General features: G+C 45.0%; 1 long non-coding RNA gene across 1 annotated transcript in view; it reads right to left on the minus strand.

Annotated features, from left to right (window-relative positions):
• Nucleotides 1-18,583, minus strand: part of LOC113884688 — a 47,666-nt gene that overhangs the window by 3,804 nt on the left and 25,279 nt on the right. The window contains exons 3-4 of the long non-coding RNA XR_003508970.1: nt 15,388-15,502; nt 5,208-5,496 (exon numbers count right to left, since the gene is read on the minus strand). This is a non-coding gene — a long non-coding RNA (uncharacterized LOC113884688). The remainder of the gene's footprint in view (nt 1-5,207; nt 5,497-15,387; nt 15,503-18,583) is intronic.

Consider the following 18,583-nt stretch of genomic DNA (forward strand, 5'->3'; position numbering starts at 1 on the left):
AATGAGTGAAATTATTATACCCTCCCTGATATTATGCCTACATCACTTACAACTAGGGAGAGTATTTAACATCAATAGACTTTAATTTTACATTTGTATATTGGGGATTTCAGCATCACATAATTCTTGAATATTCATGAATAATAATGGAAAGGGAAGCTGACTTGAGAATAGGGATACTGAAATCCACAACACACATTGTATGAGAGGAAGGAACTCCCACAAGACCAAGAAGAAGCAGCATCTCTGCTTCAGGTGTCTCCTCTGAGCCAGAGGGCAGGACCTCTCATTGCACGTCTCCCACCCGCATCTACCATCTCATTGTTCCCCTGAGGAGCAATTCCACTTTCAGCCACCAACTGTTTCATCCATCATCAGGGTGAACTCATTCCACTTTGAGGCACCTGAATCAGAAGCAGGATCCTTGGAAGGGGAGCAAATGGAAGATTATCTCTGAATACTCCAAGATTCCAAGGTCTTCAGTGACCATGTGGCAAAGGATAAGATATGAATGCTGGAATTATCTAACATTAGATTTAAGAATTTGCTCTGATACCAACTATATATTGTCCTGCAAAATAGGAACAGTAATATCTAAAGAGTTCTTATAAGAAGAAATAATATTTATTAAATTCACAGGACAAAACCTGGTTCAATACAGGCTTGGAATGTTGAGTTCTTTTTCTTTTTCTTTTTTGTCTAATGCTTTGAGAAGTGAGGTGGTTGGGAGGGGGTCAATGGGTCATCACACCTTACACTGCTTTTGGACTGATGGCACTGATACAAGCCATGACCGATCACCTGGGATGCCAGTGAGAGAGGTCATCTTCTCTCTTAGCCTTCTGTTCAGCCTGAGCTAAACAGGCTAAAACAGCCTTATTATAGAAACTCTATTTCTTCATTATCCATGTACTACCCAGCAGGATACTAGCATTGGTTCCTAATGCTCAAGCTTTTAAGTCATAATCTTGCTCTCTACGGTCAGAAATGAAGCAGCTAAGCTTGCTGAGATGAAAGTGGAATCAAGAGACCCAGACATCTAGATCAGCAGACAAGGGACCACAAATCATAGAACTACAGTGAATCTATCTCTGACTCAAGAGCTGGAACTCAAGACAGGAAGCAAAGGCTTTGATGAGGTGAGGACCCTCAGGAAGAGGAGAAGCTCCGACACAATTCAGTGCAGGCTGCCTCAGGTCATCAGGAGGCTGGAAGTGGAAAGGGAAGCCAGGCAGTGTGGTTGAAGGTCATCACGTTAATTTTGTTTCCTTGTGGACTTATTTTCAAAAAAACTTCTGTAGACTGTGCTCTGGGTCTCAGTCTGCTGAGTCCTTGTGGGAGCTAGGTGGAGGGTTGCTTACACCCTTCACAGAGAGGGGTGCTTATCTCTTGGCACTGACCTCCTAAAGACACAGCACACTTCTGAGGGAGGTACAGGTGAGGTTAGCAGAGAAGAGTGATGACTAACCCAAGGCAAACTATGGTAGGGACTTGGTTTTGTCAATGCGTCTGAAAAGGTTAGATGTGGAAGAGACCATTTCCAAATTTTAAGGAACATATAGAACAGGTGACCTGGAAGGGGCTTTGGGTTGGATGGTAGCATTCAAACAACTGGGATGAGAGGAAGGGACAGGGCAGGCATCACCATTTCAGGCAGAAGGATGTGAGTGAGCAAAGAGGAGGCTGACTAGGATATGAAGCCAGCAGGTTGTGGGAGCTGAGCATCAGAAGAGGCAGGAGAGGGCTGGTTTGGGTCTTCCTTAAACTTCACTGCTTACAGCAGCTTCATCAGTGTGTGTGTGGGGGGGAGCACCCTGCACTTCCATTCTAATGACCCCCACCCCAGACAAGAAAGGCCTGAGGCTGCTTTCCTAAGAATACAAATCCAGCCTGGGTCCTTCTCTGAGACACAGAAGGTTTGGAAGGGCTAGAAACAGTACAAATTCCTCTTCCCACTCCACAGGAGGTATATTTGAGGTCCATGAACTGAAGCTGAGGTTAGTACTAGTGATCAGGAACAAGGGTTGTGGCACAGGGTATAATGTACACTGGCTACTCCCGCAATGTACATACAGACACACAAACACAATGCCCAACACTCAACTTTTACCCTACACAGGGTGCAAAGCAAAACTCAGGACAGTCCTTTATGGACTCCCACCAACCCATGTGGCTTCCATAGACTTCCAAATCAGCACCCAGCACCAATGTCCTAACCTCTTTCTCCATGGTCTGGTAAATATCTTCCACACAGTCCCCATGCCTGAGCTGATGTCTTCAGAAAGATATACACCACCACACAGGAGAGGCTGTGGGGATTATTATATGTAGGAAGGTCCTCTTTGGAAAGCTTCAGGAGAAGAGGGGCTAGGCACTGAGTTGATGATGGAAGAAGAGGATTCATCCGGGACGGTGAGGATCCTGAGTGGCAGGGCAGCTTGGGGATGTGTTAGAGGATGTCAGAAGGACACGTATACCCAGAGAGTTGGCAGCAGGAAAGTCAGAGTAACAGACCAGGGGCAGCTGGAGCCAGACCAGAGCTGGGGGAGGCAGGTGCCTGCTGGAATCAGGCTGTGAGTGGAGGTGTCCTAGGAGTGCCGAGTCTCCTGCTTCCTCCAATTAAATTATCTACGTGGGCTCACTTTCTGGCTTGTGGACCTGACTGCACACTCTAAGCTATTTTTCTTCTAACTATGTTCACCAATTACCTATGAATGGAAGACAGAGGGTTTCTAAAGAGCTGAGAGAGGCCCTAGAGTGATCCACATGGAACCAATGCTGCTGATATGAACTGCATGTGAATTCCCCCAAAGTGACCAGCTCTACATTGGCCCCAAGTTTGAAATGTTTTTCATAAATACCACTGACCACGTGCTGAGAGACAGCAGGGCCAGGAACAGCAGATGACTGGATTGACAGACCCAGGAGAAAGACCCATAAGAGCCCAGGCTGGGCACAGCTCCCAGTTCTCACTTTGTATGTGGCCTCTCCAGATGCCTGCTGGCTCAGCTCTGCATACTGGTCTCCACCATCACTGTCCCTCAGATTCTCCTGAAATTCTATACCTGAGTCATACACAGAGTGAAGCTTGATCTTGGCCTTGAAAACATATACTTTCCCCCGTGGCAATGAACCCCAAGGCCAAGCCTATACCCACCTTCCCCTTCCCCAGAGATAATTGTTTTGAGCAGCAAAATAAAGGAGGAAGGCAGCCAAAGGTTCAGTGGGGGAAGGATGGGATGTGGGGCCAGAAGGAAAAGTGAAACCTGCCTCTTCCAGTCTCTATCTTCCTCTTCTTCCCTCGTGTCTTCCAAAGGAACAGTCCAACTCCAGGGATCAACAGCATAACCACAACAGCCTTTATGATGCATGGCAGGGGGTCAGCACTGACCTGTCCATGTGAATCTGTTTTCCTCACACAGAGAGAATGAAGAAAGTTAAGGAAAGATACAGCTTGTAATACCTTTTGCCAAGGGGAGATATAGAGAGAGGAGATGGTGAAGTCTGAGCAAAAGAGGAAAGAGTGAGGCAGTATCATTCATTCACCCAGGTCCCGAGCTCCTGCTTGATGCCAGGGATGCTGAGAGGAGCAAGCTGGGGTCATACAGGGGGAAGACTGAAAATACCAAAGTCTTCTAGCCAGAGAGATGGCAGTGCCATAGAAGTTTATACCTTGTACACTGGCCTTCAAGGAGGGCCTCCCAGAGGAGGTGATGCAAAAACTCAGCCTTGAGGGAGGAATAGGAGTTTACCAGACATTCAGACTGGGCACAGCTTTCCAAGAAGGAGTGGAAATGGCTGTTTCCACTTCCATTTGTTTGTTCCATGACAAATCTCCAGCCCTAGGGGTTGCAGTCGCCCTAGACCAGCAAGCAGGAGAGGATAGGGCACGGGCGAGCTGGGCAAGGAGGATCAGAGGGAGGAAGAGGCTCTTTCCAGAGGGTTTTATGGGTCATGCTGAGTGTTGAACTTTATCTGAGACTCCAGAATGGGACCAAGGGAAAGGTATAATGAGATTTTAAGTGATGCTGGCATATCAGCTCCCACCAGCAGCTCATGGGAGACAGTTAGAGGTGCTGGACTGCACACAAGATACCAGGTCATTCATTCAGTGAAATATTAACTGAGCAGTGCTAAAAGTTTTGTTTGGTGTAAATTAAAAGAAGAACAGGACAAGTCCTCTGCCCTCAAGGTGTTCCAGGCTGTGGAGAAGACAAACCCATCAATAGCATTGCTACTCAATGTGGGATGGCCATGGACTGCTCCTTAAAGGGGATGATGCCTGAGGTAGGACAGTTACAGCAGCTGCAACATGAGCTTGAGCCACCCTTAGTTTAACTTGATTCATAATGCTACTATAACCAAGTGCAGGACACTGGTTACAGGCCCGTGACCTGAGGAAAATCCTTCAATAGCAATAACTATGGACATGAGAAACTCTTGACTTGGGCAGTTTGATGGTAGAGGAAACAGCATTTCCAGAGGCTCAGAAGCTTGCAATTGCAGGACACATTCAGGGAAGCCAAGCAAACAATTCAGTGTGAAGTGTGTGAGGTAAGGAACATGGGCAGAGGAGCTTTGCAGCCCTGAATCCTGCAGGGAGTCCCTGGGTCAGACTCCTACAGATGATACAGACCAATCACAAAATCCAATTGCTTTTCAAAAGACTACAGTGGATGACACACTATGGATAATGAATGAGGTAGGAGAAGTGCTGGAAAACTATTGCCCTGGACCAGACCTGACACTGCCCTGCAGCATCTGGGAGGGAAGGAGCTCCCCAGAGGGCAACAGGCAGGCAGGTGCAGGCAGCAGGGAGCATGGGTCAGGAGAAGGGTGAGCCCTCAGAGAAATATATCTCTAGTGAATGCTTTTGATGTTGCAGCTCTAGTTCTCTTTGCCTCTCCCCCACCACCCCTGGTCTGCCTCCAGGGCCAGCTAGGACAGGGAATAGATCATCTTCAGCTGGGTGGACAAGATTTTCATTAAAGAAATCCCTGTTTCTTGAGAGAAATGTAGGAATGGAGTTGGACTGGCAGGCAAGGTCTTGAGAGACAGTTAAGCAGACATGCTACGGCTGTACCTATCAGACTCCTTTATCAGGTGACCCATTAAAAGGTGGGGCTAATAACATGGTAGGGAGAAAAGCCCATGACCCTCACCCCTGAGCTCTGACAGTGCCCCTCCCCTCTAGCAGGTGCACTCACCAGAGGCTCAGACTTCTCCCAGGTCTAAGATGGCAGTTTTTTGATCCACCTGATTGCTGACCACACAGGTCAAGCTGGCACTTGGTTGACTCAGGGGCAGGCTCAGAGTCAGGGTCGAGGAGTGTGAGGATGGATCCAGCGTTATTCTCTGCCCCCTGGGAAGGCCCGTGCTCCCCCAGGTCACCTTCAGGTCCTGTGTCCCCCGAGGCTGTGCACTCCAGGGTGGCATTGCACCAGCCTGGTGTGACAGATGCTGATTTGACCATAATCTGGGGAAGGGGTGCAGGATCTGGGAGAGAAGAGACAAAAGAATGGGGCTCACATGATTGGAGAACATTTCAGTCTGCACATTCTCATCTATTATCTCACTGAAACCCTGGCATTCTCCCCTTAATGATAGTGAACACATTTTACAGATAAAACACAATTTGCAGAACTAGAACAAATAATTTCACAATTTGTATGGAAATACAAAAAGCCTCGAATAGCCAAAGCAATCTTGAGAAAGAAGAATGAACTGGAGGAATCAACCTTCCTGACTTCAGGTTATACTACAAAGCCACAGTTCAAGACAATATGGTACTGGTCCCTAAACAGAAATATAGACCAATGGAACAAGATAGAAGGCTCAGAAATAAACCTAGGCACCTATGGGTACCTTATTTTTTAACAAAGGAGGCAAGAATATACAATGGGGCAAAGACAGCCTCTTCAGTAATGGTGCTGGGAAAACTGGTCAACCACCTGTAAAAGAATGAAACTAGAACACTTTCTAACACCATACACAAAAATAAACTCAAAATGGATTAAAGATCTAAACATAAGACCAGAAACTATAAAACTCCTAGAGGAAAACATAGGCAAAACACTCTCCAACATAAATCACAGCAAGATCCTCTATGACCCACCTCCCAGAGTAATGGAAATAAAAGTAAAAATAAACAAATGGTACCTAATTAAGTTTAAAAGCTTTTGCACAACGAAGGAAACTATAAGCACGATGAAAAGACAACCCTCAGAATGGGAGAAAATAATAGCAAATGAAGCAACTGACAAAGAATTAATCTCAAAAATATACAAGCAGCTCCTGCAGCTCAATGCCAGAACAATAAATGACCCAATCAAAAAATGGGCCAAAGAACTAAACATTGGGCTGCAACAGCAAAAGCATTCACTAAAGAACTAAACTTCTTTCTCCAAAGACATACAGATGGCTAACAAACACATGAAAAGATGCTCAACATCACTCATTATCAGAGAAATGCAAATTAAAACCACAATGGGGTTCCATCTCACACCAGTCAGAATGGTTGCTATCAAAAAGTCTACAAACAATAAATGTTGGAGAGGGTGCAGAGACAAGTGTAAAACTTTTCTTACACAGTGTAAAAACCCTCTTACACTGTTGGTGGGAATGCAAACTAGTACAGCCACAATGGAGAATAATGTGGAGATGCCTTAAAAAACTGGAAATAGAACTGCCATACCACCCAGGAATCTCACTGCTGGGGAAAACAGAATTGAAAGAGACACGTGTACCCCAATGTTCATCGCAGCACTGTTTACAATAGCCAGGACATAGAAGCAACCTAGATGTCCATGAGCAGATGAATGGATAAGAAAGCTGTGGCACATATACACAATGGAATATTACTCAGCCATTTAAAAGAGTGCATTTGGATCAGTTCTAATGAGGTGAATGAAACTGGAGCTTACTATACAGAGTGAAGTAAGTCAGAAAGAAAAACACCAATGCAGTATACTAATGCATATATATGGAATTTAGAAAGATGGTAATGATGACCTGGAGAAGGCAATGGCACCCCACTCCAGTACTCTTTTGCCTGGAAAATCCCATGGATGGAGGAGCCTGGTAGCTTCAATCCATGGGGTCGCTAAGAATCGGACACGACTGAGCAACTTCACTTTCACTTTATACTTTCGTGCACTGGAGAAAGAAATGGCAACCCATTCCAGTGTTCTTGCCTGGAGAATCCCAGGGACATGGGAGTCTGGTGGACTGCCGTCTATGGGGTCGCACAGAGTCAGACATGACTGAAGCAATCTAGCAAAAGCAGCAGCAATGATGACCCTATATGCGAGACACCAGAAGAGACACAAATGTAAAGAACAGCCTTTTGGACTCTGTGGGAGAAGGCAAGGGTGGGATAATTTGAGAGAATAGCATTAAGACATATATTATCATATGTGAAACAGATTGCCAGTCCAGGTTCGATGCATGAGACAGGGTGCTCAGGGTTGGTGCACTGGAATGACCCTGAGGGATGGGATGGGGAGGGAGGTGGGAGGGGGGTTCAGGATGGGGAACACATGTACACCCATGGCTGATTCATGCCAATGTATGGCAAAAACCACTACAATATTGTAAAGTAATTAACCTCCAATTAAAATAAATTAATTAATTTTTTTAAACCCATAATTTGCCAAATACTTAACACACAGCAAGTGACAATAAAGAGGGGAGCCACTGAGGTAAGTTGTATGTGATTTTACTAAATTGTGTGTATGTTTAGAAAGTCTTGAACATCTCCAACCAGAAAATAAAGCCTGATCCCACTTTCCCAAAACCCATTATTTCTAAGAAAACTGGGTTTCTCCTAGAAGCGGTAGAAGTCTGGTACAGAAGGCCTAGTCCTGGATCAGGATCTTGCCCTTCTCTCTTGCACAGATGATGCTTGAGATTGTATAGCCTCTAGAGAAGACAGACACCTGGTCAGCACTGGGACCCCAGAGAAATGTTCTGTGCTCACAGGGATGGACAACTTTGTGGAAGATGCAGCAGTAGCAACTACTATGATGAGTCTGAGTCTGGTTAGAACATGCCACTGAACTTGAGATGTGATATATGGATCAATTGGTCATAGAAATCACATGGGAACCTAAGGCAGCAACAGTCAGTCTCTCACAACAGATATTTTCCTAGGCCGTTGGACTTTAGGGAAAAAAAGTGTTGACTAAGTGAGGGTATCTGGAAATGTTACAGAGTAATTTTTCTCCTACATTTACTGAAGGCTTCTAGTGCTGGATTGGTGGAATCTTTGCATGTAAGGCTGGTCTTGCGCTGGCTCTGAGTAAAAGGAGAAGGAGGTACAGACTACCCATGAATTTCTGAATTGTGATAGATGAATAATGGACCCCAAATAAGTCCACATCCAATCCTCAGAACCCGTGGCTATGTTAGGTTAGGTGGCAAGGTGAAATTAAGGTAACAGATGGAATTAAGGCTGCTACGTAGCTTGCTTTAAAATGAGGAGATTATTCTGATTACCTGGATGGGACCAACAGTAATCACAAGGGTCCTTAAACATGGAAGGAAGAAGAAGATGAGGTCAAAGGGATAAGATATGAGAAGAATTGCTCCCAATATTGCAGGCTTTTAAGATGGAGGAAGGTGATCCTGAGCCAAATAATATAAACAACCACTAGAAGGTGGAAAATACAAATAAATGAATCTCCTTCTGGAACCTCGAGGAAACAACACAGCCCTGCCAATACCTTGACTTTGGCCTGGTAAGACCCGTGTGTGACTTCTGACCTGTAGCTCAGAAAGATAATAAATTTGCTTTGTGTTAAGTCTCCAAATTAAAGCAGCAACAGACAACTAATACACACATTAAGTAAACCTGGACCTAAAAAGAACAATAATTGTTATGGCAATATCATTTCCCCAAATTTCCATTCTCCTCTCCCAAACTACTAAAGTGGTTTTATCCCTGGTATAAATCTCAGCTCCTCTCACCATTTGCAGTAAACCACTTACTTCCTAACTCAAAGGCAAAAAAGAGTCTGAAGGTTGGTACCTGGAAGGGATCCTGAAGAATGGGGCCTGTGTGACATTCCTAGAACAAAAGAACAAGGGAAGCCATAGGATGGAGTGAGGAGTGTCACTCACCATAGACAGTGAGGAAGAAAACCTGTTTAAATTCTATTCCTCCAGTGAAGCTGGCTTGAGCCCGGTACTGCCCACTGTCCTCTGGGGTCAGGTTATCAATCCTCAGGGACAGGATGTTAGGCACATGGACCCTGTGCTGGTAACTTGTCCTGGAGGCTGACTCAGGTTGGGGTGTCTGCCCCACGGTGGACTCACAGCAGGATGCTGTAGTTTGACTCAGGACCAAAGCCCCACGAGACCTCCTCTGGGTCAGCTTCTTGATTTTTGGTCACCTAAAATAACACAGAACCTCCTTGGATCCCCTGCATGGGAACAAATCCAGCATCCTCAACTCTAGGACCATGTGCTCCATAACTCTTGATTCCAGTGCTGCAGATGCCTAGGACATTGGAAACAGGAAACGTATTTTTTTTCAGTAACAATAAAGGATAAAATTATATAGCCTATATTTTAAATGAAATTCATCCAATATACTTCCTTGATTCTTAGGAGGCAAACTAGTAACATGATTTTGAAGCAATTCTACTATTAAATCCTAGTTCTAGTGAACTGTTACCTCAAGTAGGTAAGTTTAACTAATCTGCAGTTTCCTCACCTACATTATAAATTGAATGAGATCATGGATCAAAAGCACCTAGCACACTTTCTATCCATACCAAATGCATAACTGTAGGAGGAGCTTCTTAATTGTCCCCTTATGCTCACATCCTTATGTAGTGCCCTCCCCTGGAATGGGGCTGAATCTAGAGAGTGGCTTAGGACTAGACTAGAGTAGATGTGATGGATGTCACTCAGTGATCCTAGGTTATACAAGACTGTGACTTCCCTCTTGCTCACACTCTCTCTTCTTCACGTTCACTCTTGTTTGCTCTGAGGAACTCAGCTGCCTGTTGTCAGCTGCCCTAAGGAGTGTCCCACATGACAAGAAACTGAGGTTGCCTCTGGCCAACATCCAGGGAGGAAATGGCACCCTCAGTCCAATAGCCACAGGCACTGCCTCCCATCAGCAATCCACGAGAACTCTTGGGATCCTAGCTTGCCCATTTGACCCTAAGCTGATGCAGCCAAGACTCTGATTTCAGTCTTGAAGACCCTGAGCCCGAGGACTCAGGTGATCCAACTCTAAGCCCTGAACCACAGAAACTGTGAGATTATATCTGATGGTGTTTAAGGCAGCAAGTTTTGGGATAACGTGTTACACAGAAATAGATACCTAATACAAACATGAAGACTGCTCTCCTTCCCAGCATCTTCAGGGCAATGTAGTAGTCAGAACAAGCTAGACTGTGCTAGGTAACAAACAGTTACAGAACCTTAGTATCTCAGAACAAGCAGAGTTTATATCTCCTACCACTGGTCCCCTCAGAGAGTGAGGGAAGGATCCTAACTCAAATGTTGGAGGATTTACTACCTTGTAGCTGCACCCATGGAGCTCACAGCATCCACATAGGCTCCCAGCCTCACTGCAGGGATGGAAGACAGGAGAATCACACAGGGGTTTCACTGCATCTGTCCAAAAGTAGTGTGCTCTCTGCTCATATTTTTTGGCCAGCACTCATCACAAGGCTAACTGCCAAGGACTAGAATATGAAGGGAAGACTGCCGGGGTCCAGCCCCAGCTGATCCAGGGTATTCAAAGGAGAGACGGCTTCGACGACCTATTTATTTATTTATTTATCAAAGATATAAAGAGTAATAGAATAAGGATAGCTCAGTAGGAAAATTCAGCGGAGAAAAGAAGCTGAGTAGCTTGGTTTACGCAGAAAATCAATATAACCTGTGACACCAGGTTAGCTCTGACCACGGAGGCTGCAGGCGCCCTCTCGAATAGTGGAAGGTGCCCAACCTTAGACACCTTCTCGAGTGGGTCTTAGAAGCCCAGGCAAATAAATGGTCGCAGAGGATATCCGCACTCCAGATGGAGACTCAGCTGGAAGTTAAGGAGAAAAATGACATGGGGAGACCAAGCTTTGGTGAGCAAGGCCCCTAGCTTTATTTTCAACAGGGGCTTATATACCCTAAGTTACACATAGAGGATAATAGGGGATGCAAAGTCAGCAGTCTTTGATCCTTATCAAAAACCAGGGTTTCTTTCCTGCAAATTTATCGTATACAAATGGTTTAGGTGATTTACATCATCTTCTGGCCAGAAGGCCTATTAAAATTTTATGACTCTTGACAAAGACTTATTTTCTCTAAGAGTAATTATTTTAAGGTTTGGCGCCATCTTCTGAAGATAAAATTGCATTCCTATAGGGCGGATGTGTAATGGGTTCACAACAAAGGAAAGAATTTATTACCTTAAGGGTCTAAAGTTACTAACACCAAGGCCACTACTTATTTTTTCTACATACCAACTATTAATTAATACATATTCAAGGATACAATACAGGGGATGTGAAAACTTGGCAACAAACATTGGCTTATCAATGAAATCTTTTACTAGTTTTATTCTGACAGTTTCTAACTCTCTGAGAGGCTCTAAGCTATTTGAATATCTTAAGCTTCCCGTGCCTCTCGAGGCTGGGAGACTGTAAACAATCCTTTGGGAGACTGTAAACAATCGTATGCATAGCTGTAGAAGTCCGGGTAAACTTGTCAGGTGAGTTAGAGAGCTATCTGAGGGGTTTGGATTTAAACACTCCTAGTTGCCCAGGAACTTTATTAATTGGAGCTGTAAGTTAACTCTTTGATAGAGAGAGCGAGATGGTGGTAGGGGACAGCCCCCAGTAAAGTCAGAGGTGAGAGCACAAAGCAATAAAGTAGGCAGACTCTGGTTTTTTGGGGGTAGATGCTCGAGAATATCCGGGGGGACTCCCGAGGCTTGATCCTGCCTTTGCGTATGCCGAGCCTCCATCCTCATGACCTTTGTCACGAGTGGAATGCCTCTTGCCGGCTCCTGGCAGGAGACCTAGTGATCACTTAATGAGCTCTATTGTCCTCGCTTATTTAACTTATATGCAGAGTACATCATGAGAAACGCTGGGCTGGAGGAAGCACAACCTGGAATCAAGATTGCCAGGAGAAATATCAGTAACCTCAGATATGCAGATGACACCACCCTTATGGCAGAAAGTGAAGAAGAACTAAAGAGCCTCTTGATGAAAGTGAAAGAGGAAAGTGAAAAAGTTGGCTTAAAGCTCAACATTCAGAAAACTAAGATCATGGCATCTGGTCCCATCACTTCATGGGAAATAGCTGAGGAAACAGTGGGAACAGTGCTGACTTTATTTTTTGGGGCTCCAAGATCACTGCAGATGGTGATTTCAGCCATGAAATTAAAAGATGCTTACTCCTTGGAAGGAAAGTTATGACCAACCTAGACAGCATATAAAAAAGCAGAGATATTACTTTGCCAACAAAAGTCCGTCTAGTCAAGGCTATGGTTTTTCCAGTGGCCACGAATGGATGTGAGAGTTGGACTATAAAGAAAGCTAAGCACCAAAGAATTGATGCTTTTGAACTGTGGTATTGGAGAAGACTCTTGAGAGTCCCTTGGACTGCAAGCAGATCCAACCAGTCCATTCTAAAGGAGATCAGTACTGGGTGTTCATTTGAAGGACTGATGCTGAAGCTGAAACTCCAATACTTTGGGCACCTGATGTGAAGAGCTGACTCATTGGAAAAGACCCTGAAGCTGGGAAAGATTGAGGGCAGGAGGAGAAGGGGACAACAGAGGATGAGATGGTTGGATGGCATCACCGACTCAATGGACATGGGTTTGGGTGGACTCCAGGAGTTGGTGATGGACAGGAAGGCCTGGTGTGCTGTGGTTCATGGGGTTGCAAAGAGTTGGACATGACTGAGAGACTGAACTGAACTGAACTGTCCTTGTGACCCTGAGTTGTGAACAGTGGGCACATTTGCTGCAGGGCTACCACCTCCTGAGCCCACCCTCCCTCTTCAGACATAGGCCCAAGGGATCTGACACCCTCTGTCCTTTCTGGGGACCAGGTACGACAGAAAACAGAATGAGGGAAAGTGCCCTATTCTGAAAAGATGATCAATCTGCTTCTTCCAGCAAGTCAGGATTCATCTGCCGTGATTGGTCTCAGCCTTCCACGGTCCCAGTTTTCTTTCCAATTCAATAAAAGCTCATCATTTCAGACCTGTCTCCCTCCTGCTGCTGCTGCTGCTAAGTCGCTTCAGTCGTGTTCGACTCTGTGCAACCCCATAGAAGGCAGCCCACCAGGCTCCCCTGTCCCTGGGATTCTCCAGGTAAGAACACTGAAGTGGGTTGCCATTTCCTTCTACAATGCATGAAAGTGAAAAGTGAAAGTGAAGCTGCTCAGTCGTGTCCAACTCTTAGTGACCCCATGGACTGCAGCCTATTAGGCTCCTCCATCCATGGGGTTTTCCAGGCAAGAGTTCTGGAGTGGGTTACCATTGCCTTTTCCTCCTTTCCCTCCTACTGTACTTATTCTCATTCCTGGTTCTCGCTGGAAGCAAAGAATAGCACATGCTAGTGTTCATATACCCAATGGTTTCAGATATTTCTTTGTATTCATTTAATCACTAATTCATTTAATCAGGCATCCCCTCCAGGTCAGGCTTCAGGGGACATCTGTCCAGACCCCTCTTGTCACAGAAGAGGAAGATTCTCAGGGGGTGAACTTGTGCTGGGCAAAGCCACACCTGGCACCAAGGCTCGTCTCTCCCAGCCCAGCGCTTCTCCCCTGCAGAAGCTCCCACCAGCTCCCTCACCCTCTCCGTATCCTCCTGAGGGGCTCCCATCCCAGCACTGTTGTCTCATCACCAGGATCTGAGCAGCTCCTGGAGGCTCATCCTCCAGTTTCCCTCTCTTGAAATGAGGAAGCAAGAACTTTGAAGGTCTTAGCACGGCAGGAACTTCTTGCCAGCTAAGGGTTAAACAATAGCCCAGCCAGACTCCCCACTTGCTGGGGGAAAAATAAAAATAAAAAACAGGAACCAGGGAGAGACGAAGCTCAGCCCTCAGGCTACAGAGAGGATCCCCTCAGAAGGGAATAATGAGCCCACCTGTGAGGATGATGAAAGAAGACTTTGAAAGGGAAGGAAGGGGGCAAGAGCTGTGATCTACCAAAGGTCTAATCCTAAAGGAGAAAGAAAGTCAGGAAAAGTGTAGTTAAAAACAATATAGTGTAAAAGTTTATTTAAATAATGTAAAATTTAACATTAACAAATCAACTTAAAACTGTGTCTGTTTCTCCCTGTCTCTTATGTAATCTGCCAACCCAAAAGACGATGGACAAAACCCTAGATAACAGAACAGATTTTCCACTTAAAAAAAACTAGAGTAGAGAAGGTCTACATTTTACTGTTGACATAGAGTTTTCTTGTTAAAAAGGAGGTAATGTTTTGCAAAGCTCATTCTTAATTCAAGACATCTCTTTACAAACGGTCTCTAATTCATTAATTTTCATATAACTCCTACAAGTTCATTTAGTGGCTGGGATACTAAAACAAAAAATTAAGACACAAAAAGCTTTCCAACTTTCTCCAGATTTCATAATTTAGTTGGCATTTCCTCATTAGTTTATATTTAATTTCCATATATATAATCATATAATCTTCCAGGAAGTCATGTATGTGATTAGGGTTTTGTCCAGTCTTCAGTTCACTTTTCACTTAATTCCCCGTAGTTTCTCTTCTCTTTTGCCCTAGTTCACCCACTTCAAGAGCCCACATTACCAGTCTATTGTTCCTTCCATAGTTTCACTATGTTCTTACAACAGGTAGATATACAGAAACCCTTAAACTTAAGAAGCTGTTGTTCCTTTTACAAAAGCAGAATTTCATTTCATTGTATTTAACATCCTGCATCTTTCCCAAGAAATCAAGACTACTGTTGCTTCCTCCATCTCAGACAGAGTTCTAGTCAACCTCCTCCTCCACAAGGCAGCTGCAGAGACTGTCAGGTTCCCTCTGAGTTGTTCCCCAGCCCGTCCAAGGCAAGGAGCCAGCTTCTTAGTCTCTCTCCCTCTCCACAGGAAGCTCTGGGCTCTCCGGACTTCCCATTACTGTTGCAGAGACAGCCTTACCTCCCTCAAATGTTTCCCTTAAAATAGTGAAGGCTGCCTGAGCTCAGGTGTCCTAGACTCACCACAACCAGAAGCTCATTTTGCTCTTCTATTCACCCCAGAACTCTAAACCAAATGCACTGCATTTGCTAAATAATTACAAAGCTGTTATTTCTTTTTGTTCACCAAGGACATTAGACACAGAAGAGGCACCCTGCCCCCCTGCTCCACCCAGAGGCCCTCCCTCCCAGAAGCCTGGGCCACTCACTGAGGAGGAGGCTGATGAATCCCAGGAACCTTGGAGACCCAGCAGAGGTGGGGGTCTTCTGGGCAGGGCCCCATTTCAGTCTGCCTGACACCCTGTGCAATTGCAGAGGAAGCATCTAGAAGGAGCAGAAAGAGAGGAGAGAGTGTCACTCAAAGGGCACTTATGCTATTCTCACCCCTAGGGTGGGGCTAGCACGTTAGTTCTGGTTTGCAGTTCACCAGCCCATATTTAGCCACTCAGAGGTTTCCTATTATTATTGCCAGCACCTACAGTAGGATGTCAATAAACAATTTCAGAGTATAATACTGCACTGCTTCACTATGTTGGAGGTGCCCATCCTGTGGTCATACCAGACTTTTAATCCCACAGTCCCCATACTAATACTCCTTGGAATCCCCTTACCTGTTCCCCGTGGGAACAGCTCAGCCCAGATAGCCATGCTCATCCAAAGCAACCTGTGGTCAAGGCACAGAACTCATGCTATTTCAGCCAGGGTAGGCCACAAGTCTGCTGGTTTTGGTATTGTCTCCTATGTCTTCACACTATTTGGTGAGTTTGATTTTCCATAAGCTTCAACTCTCACTTGCCTAAGTAAGAAATTATCAGTAAAAGAACAAAGTTCTTTGAATGTCATTTCCCGCATCACCAACGCAAATGTTGGCATTTATCTATTGCTTGCACCCTTATGGCTTTCCCTGCCTTATGGCTTTCACTAGTGCTAGGCATGTTCCCTACACACAGGGCAAAGCCAGACCCCACAGGATCTGATGGGCTCTTGTCTGCATCCCACCCACCACTTCCCTTAAGACTCTGCCAACCCTGTACCTGCTATCACAAAGGGGCAGGGAGAGATGTCTACACTCCCCTCCTAGGCACAGACTCAGCTGCCTCAGACTCACTGCTGTCTACTGAGGCTCAGGCTCTGGTCTCTTCTCTTGAGACTAAATACCCCCTACCAGAGAACTGTCAGGTTCCACACCTTACAGGAGCAGCCCCACCTATCTAACTCCTGGTCTGTAAAGGGGAATGCCAAGTCATTCATTTGAAATAAAAGTCTGAGGACAGATGCCAAACAGGGACTCAAGACATCCCCTTCCTGTGAACAGGGTCTCTCCCCAACAATAAGGTGGCTTGCTGGGCACAGACCTCACAATGGTCACAGTAGGGGGCTTTTCTCCCTCATTTTGAAACTTCCTACCGAATTAAAACACTTTTTTATGGGAAGATGCTGTGACCCCAAACCTTTTCATGAAAAGTATAGAGAAAGGGAAGAAGTAACTTCACAGTGGATGAGCCTGGGGAACACTCCCTTCAGCCTGGTGATGAAGGTCAGCATCCTCCGTGGTATGTCATGTGGTAGCATATATCCTTGATATGATACAATGAAAATAGCACTTGCTTCAGTGGTCCTCTACCCAATATCCAAAACTCTAGTCTAATCATGAGAGAAACATTCAGTTCAGTTCAGTTAAGTCGCTCAGTCGTGTCCGACTCATTGCCACCCCATGAACCGCAGCACGCCAGGCCTCCCTGTCCATCATCAACTCCCAGAGTTCACCCAGACTCACGTCCATCGAGTCAGTGATGCCATCCAGCCATCTCATTCTCTGTCATCCCCTTCTCCTCCTGCCCTCAATCTTTCCCAGCATCAGGGTCTTTTCAAATGAGTCAGCTCTTCACATCAGGTGGCCAAAGTACTGGAGTTTCAGTTTCAACATCAGTCCCACCAATGAACACCCAGGACTGATCTCCTTTAGTGTGATTGGATCTCCTTGCACTCTAAGAGACTCTCAAGAGTCTTCTCCAACACGACAGTTCAAAAACATCAATTCTTCTGTGCTCAGCTTTCTTTACAGTCCAACTCTCACATCCATACATGACTACTGGAAAAATCATAGCCTTGATTAGATGGACCTTTGTTGACAAAGTAATGTCCTTGATTTTTAATATGCTGTCTAGGTTGGTCATAACTTTCCTTCCAAGGAGTAAGCGTCTTTTAATTTCATGGCTGCAATCGCCATCTTCAGTGATCTTGGAGCCAAAAAAATAAAGTCAGCCACTGTTTACACTGTTTCCCCATCTATTTTCCATGAAGTGACGGGACCGAATGCCATGATCTTAGTTTTCTGAGTGTTGAGCTTTAAGGCAACTTTTTCACTCTCCTCTTTCCCTTTCATCAAGAGGCTCTTGAGTTCCTCTTCACTTTCTGCCATAAGGGTGGTGTCATCTGCATATCTGAGGTTACTGATATTTCTCCCGGCAATCTTGATTCTAGCTTGTGCTTCCTCCAGCCCAGTGTTTCTCATGATGTACTCTGCATATAAATTAAATAAGCAGGGTGACAATATACAGCCTTGACATACTCCTTTTCCTATTTAGAACCAGTCTACCATTCCATATCCAGTTCTAACTGTTGCTTCCTGACCTGCATACAGGTTTCTCGAGAGGCTGGTCAGGTGGTCTGGTATTCCCATCTCTTTCAGAATTTTCCACAGTTTATTGTGATCCACATAGTCAAAGGGTTTGGCATAGTCAATAAAGAAGAAATAGATGTTTTTCTGGAACTCTCTTGCTTTTTTGATGATCCAGAGAACGTTGGCAATTTGATCTCTGGTTCTTCTGCCTTTTCTAAATTCAGCTTGAACATCTGGAAGTTCACGGTTCATGTATTGCTGAAGCCTGGCTTAGAGAATTTTGAGCATTACTTTACTAGCATGTGAGATGAGTACAATTGTGCAGTAGTTTAAGCATTCTTTGGCATTGCCTTTCTTTAGGATTGGAATGAAAACTGACCTTTTCCAGTCCTGTGACCACTGCTGAACTTTCCAAACTTGCTGGCATATTGAGTGCAGCACTTTCACAGCATCATCTTTTAGGATTTGAAATAGCTCAACTGGAATTCCATCACCTCCACTAGCTTTGTTCATAGTGATGCTTCCTAAGGCCCACTTGACTTCACATTTCAGGATGTCTGGCTCTAGGTGAGTGTGAGTGACCACACCATCGTGATTATCTGGGTCATGAGGATCTTTTTTGTACAGTTCTTTTGTGTATTCTTGCCATCTCTTCTTAATATCTTCTCCTTCTGTTAGGTCCATACCACTTCTGTCCCTTATCGAGCCTGTCTTTGCATGAAATGTTCCGTTGCTATCTCTAATTTTCTTGAAGAGATCTCGTCTTTCCCATTCAATATTTT

This window comes from Bos indicus x Bos taurus, chromosome 3 (genome assembly GCF_003369695.1).
Source record: "Bos indicus x Bos taurus breed Angus x Brahman F1 hybrid chromosome 3, Bos_hybrid_MaternalHap_v2.0, whole genome shotgun sequence".
NCBI lineage: Eukaryota > Metazoa > Chordata > Mammalia > Artiodactyla > Bovidae > Bos > Bos indicus x Bos taurus.